Here is a 4,772-nt window from a genome sequence, read left to right as displayed (position 1 = left end):
TTCAAGGCCTACCTTCAAACTCAGTGCCTCTTTGCTTGACATCATGGGAAAATCAAAACCTCCACAAGTCTGGTTCATCATTGGGAGCAATTTCCAAACGCCTGAAGGTACCACGTTCATCTGTACAAACGATAGTACGCAAGTATAAACACCATGGGACCACGCAGCCGTCATACCGCTCAGGAAGGAGACGCGTTCTGTCTCCTAGAGATGAACGTACTTTGGTGCGAAAAGTGCAAATCAATCCCAGAACAACAGCAAAGGACCTTGTGTAGATGCTAGAGGAAACAGGTACAAAAGTATCAATATCCACAGTAAAACGAGTCCTATATTGACATAACCTGAAAGGCCGCTCAGCAAGGAAGAAGCCACTGCTCTAAAACCGCCATAAAAAAAGCCAGACTACGGTTTGCAACTGCACATGGGGACAAAGATTGTACTTTTTGGAGAAATATCCTCTGGTCTGATGAAACAAAAATAGAACTGTTTGGCCATAATGACCATCGCTATGTTTGGAGGAAAAAGGGGCAGGCTTGCAAACCGAAGAACACCATCCCAACCATTAAGCACAGGGGTGGCAGCATCATGTTGTGGGGGTGTTTTGCTGCAGGAGTTACTGGTGCACTTCACAAAATAGACGGCATCATGAGGCAGGAAAATGTGGATATAATGAAGCAACATCTCAAGACATCAATCAGGAAGTTAAAGCTTGGTCGCAAATGGGTCTTCCAAATGGACAATGACCACAAGCATGCTTCCAAAGGACAACAAGGTCAAGGTATTGGAGTGGCCATCACAAAGCCCTGACCTCAATCCTATAGAAAATGTGTGCCCAGAACTGAATACATGTGTGCGAGCAAGGAGTCCTACAAACCTGACTCAGTTACACCAGCTCTGTCAGGAGGAATGGGCCAAAATTCACCCAACTTATTGTGGGAAGCTTGTGGAAGGCTACCCAAAACGTTTGACCCAAGTTTAAAGGCAATGCTACCAAATACTAATTGAGTGTATGTGAACTTCTGGGAATGTGATGAAAGAAATCAAATAAAAGCTGAAATAAATAATTATCTCTACTATTATTCTGACATTTCACATTCTTAAAATAAAGTGGTGATCCGAACTGACCTAAAACAGGGAAGTTTTACTAGGTTTAAATGTCAGGAATTGTGAAAAACTGAGTTTAAATGTATTTGGCTATGGTGTGTGTAAACTTCTGACTTCAACTGTAGCTGTATTTGCAAGCACATATAGTTGAAGTCGGAAGTTTACATACACCATAGCCAAATACATTTAAACTCAGTTTTTCACAATTCCTGACATTTCATCCTATTAAAAATTCCCTATTCACAAAGTTTTAATGACTCGAACCTAAGTGTATGTAAACTTCCGACTTCAACTGTACATGTTGATACGAGGGAATGTACTGTATGTGTGGCTTCACGACTGCATTCTGTGTGTGACAGGGCATTAGTCTGTACTTCCTCCTCAAGTTCAAGTTCCTATAAGGGCATGAATATTACAGTAGGGGTCTGTGTGTTTAATGTCCTGAATTAACATTTACATTGTGGGGCCTAACGGCTAGCTAGCTGAGAATAGCAGCTCAGTGCTTTAGTCCTTTTACACTATCGTCATAGTCCACTGTAGAGGTCTTGACTGGTCTACCGCAACCTGAATACCTGAGACCCGAGAAGACCTCTAGTCCATTGTAGAAGTCTTGATTGGGCCACCGCAACCTGAATACCTGAGAAGACCTCTAGTCCACTGTAGAGGTCTTGATTGGGCCACCGCAACCTGAATACCTGAGACTTGAGAAGACCTCTAGTCCACTGTAGAAGTCTTGACTGGTCCACCGCAACCTGAATACCTGAGACCCGAGAAGACCTCTAGTCCACTGTAGAGGTCTTGATTGGGCCACCGCAACGTGAATACCTGAGAAGACCTCTAGTCCACTGTAGAGGTCTTGATTGGGCCACCGCAACCTGGATACCTGAGACATGAGAAGACCTCTTGTCCACTGTAGAGGTCTTGACTGGTCCACCCCAACCTGAATACCTGAGACCTGAGAAGACCTCTAGTCCACTGTAGAGGTCTTGATTGGGCCACCGCAACCTCAATACCTGAGACTTGAGAAGACCTCTAGTCCACTGTAGAAGTCTTGACTGGTCCACCGCAACCTGAATACCTGAGACCCGAGAAGACCTCTAGTCCACTGTAGAAGTCTTGATTGGGCCACCGCAACCTGAATACCTGAGAAGACCTCTAGTCCACTGTAGAGGTCTTGACTGGTCCACCGCAACCTGGATACCTGAGACATGAGAAGACCTCTAGTCCACTGTAGAGGTCTTGACTGGTCCACCCCAACCTGAATACCTGAGACCTGAGAAGACCTCTAGTCCACTGTAGAGGTCTTGATTGGGCCACCGCAACCTCAATACCTGAGACTTGAGAAGACCTCTAGTCCACTGTAGAAGTCTTGACTGGTCCACCGCAACCTGAATACCTGAGACCCGAGAAGACCTCTAGTCCACTGTAGAAGTCTTGATTGGGCCACCGCAACCTGAATACCTGAGAAGACCTCTAGTCCACTGTAGAGGTCTTGACTGGTCCACCGCAACCTGGATACCTGAGACATGAGAAGACCTCTAGTCCACTGTAGAGGTCTTGACTGGTCCACCCCAACCTGAATACCTGAGACATGAGAAGACCTCTAGTCCACTGTAGAGGTCTTGACTGGTCCACCCCAACCTGAATACCTGAGACATGAGAAGACCTCTAGTCCACTGTAGAGGTCTTGACTGGTCCACCCCAACCTGAATACCTGAGACCTGAGAAGACCTCTAGTCCACTGTAGAGGTCTTGACTGGTCCACCCCAACCTGAATACCTGAGACCTGAGAAGACCTCTAGTCCACTGTAGAGGTCTTGACTGGTCCACCCCAACCTGAATACCTGAGACCTGAGAAGACCTCTAGTCCACTGTAGAGGTCTTGACTGGTCCACCCCAACCTGAATACCTGAGACCTGAGAAGACCTCTAGTCCACTGTAGAGGTCTTGACTGGTCCACCCCAACCTGAATACCTGAGACCTGAGAAGACCTCTAGTCCACTGTAGAGGTCTTGACTGGTCAACCCCAACCTGAATACCTGAGACATGAGAAGACCTCTAGTCCACTGTAGAGGTCTTGACTGGTCAACCCCAACCTGAATACCTGAGACCTGAGAAGACCTCTAGTCCACTGTAGAGGTCTTGACTGGTCAACCCCAACCTGAATACCTGAGACCTGAGAAGACCTCTAGTCCACTGTAGAGGTCTTGACTGGTCAACCCCAACCTAAATACCTGAATACCTGAGAAGACCTCTAGTCCACTGCCACTGGAGAGGCATGTAATGATGCTTGTTTGATGCCAGACACATTTCCAGAAGGGAAGAAAATAAACTAAGCAACACTAAATACATGTATGGAATAGCACCGATAGTTGATTTAGTCGTTGACAAAAAGCACAGACATATCTGGGAACCAGGCTAGGGCTGAACTAGCCTGAGTTAGTCAGACTGCATCACACTCCGTTTCATGTTTGTTGTTGAATGATTTCCAGGGTAGTTCTGGGTAGTCCGTGCACCCTGAAGGGATTTACCAGCTAGCAGTAAGTGAATGTAGTGCACTGCATGGCTTCATCCCAAATGGCACCCAGTTCCCTTTATAGTGCACTCCTTTTGATCAGGGCCCATGAGCTCTGGTGAAAAGTGGTGCGGTATGAAGAGAATGGGAGGCACTTCGGGACACAGCCCATATCTTCAGCCATGTTTAAGTTTAAACGGAGCTGATAGTGCCAGAACCTCTCTCTAAGTCTAATCCTTAGCTCTCTGCTCTGCTCAACTTTTCCTTGGCTCTCACTTCTAATAAGAACTAATAATACTCAATAGGAATATAATGAGTCTCAATGAGAGATCCCATCAGACCAAACCATTTAGCACTAATACAAAGGTGTGCTTGTGAGAATATGGAGAATATGGAATATGAGTGTGTGTGTATGCATGTGTGTATTGTGTGTGTGTGCATGAGTGTGTGTGTATTGTGTGTGTGTGTGCGTATTGTGTGTGTGTGTATATGAGGGTGTGTGTTTGCACATGTGCCTGCATGCCTGAATGTCTTTGTCTGTGTGTGTGATTAACAAAGAAAAATGTGTATAGAGTCCAATGGACTTCTGAGCTGTGGTCGACCTACACTGGGATCACAACTGAACCAACAAAAACACTCGTACCATGTTGTTGGTGGTAGTCTGGTAGTGTGGTAGTCTGGTAGTGTGGTAGTCTGGTTGTGTGGTAGCGTGGTAGTCTGGTAGTGTGGTAGTCTGGTAGTGTGGTAGTCTGGTTGTGTGGTAGCGTGGTAGTCTGGTAGTGTGGTAGTCTGGTAGTGTGGTAGTCTGGTTGTGTGGTAGCGTGGTAGTCTGGTAGTGTGGTAGCGTGGCAGTCTGGTAGTGTGGTAGCGTGGTAGTGTGGTAGCGTGGTAGCCTGGTAGTCTGGTAGTGTGGCAGTGTGGTAGCCTGGTAGCGTGGTAGCCTGGTAGTCTGCTAGTGTGGCAGCCTGGTAGCGTGGTAGTGTGGCAGCGTTGTAACGTGGCAGCATGGTAGTGTGGTAGCGTGGTAGCGTTGTAACGTGGCAGCATGGTAGTGTGGTAGCATTGTAACGTGGCAGCATGGTACTGTGGCAGTGTGGTAGCGTGGTAGCGTTGTAACGTGGCAGCCTGGTAGCGTGGTACTGTGGCAGTGTGG

The sequence above is a fragment of the Oncorhynchus kisutch genome, unplaced genomic scaffold (assembly GCF_002021735.2).
Source record: "Oncorhynchus kisutch isolate 150728-3 unplaced genomic scaffold, Okis_V2 scaffold905, whole genome shotgun sequence".
Classification (NCBI taxonomy): Eukaryota; Metazoa; Chordata; class Actinopteri; order Salmoniformes; family Salmonidae; genus Oncorhynchus; species Oncorhynchus kisutch.
This window is presented reverse-complemented; position numbering follows the sequence as displayed.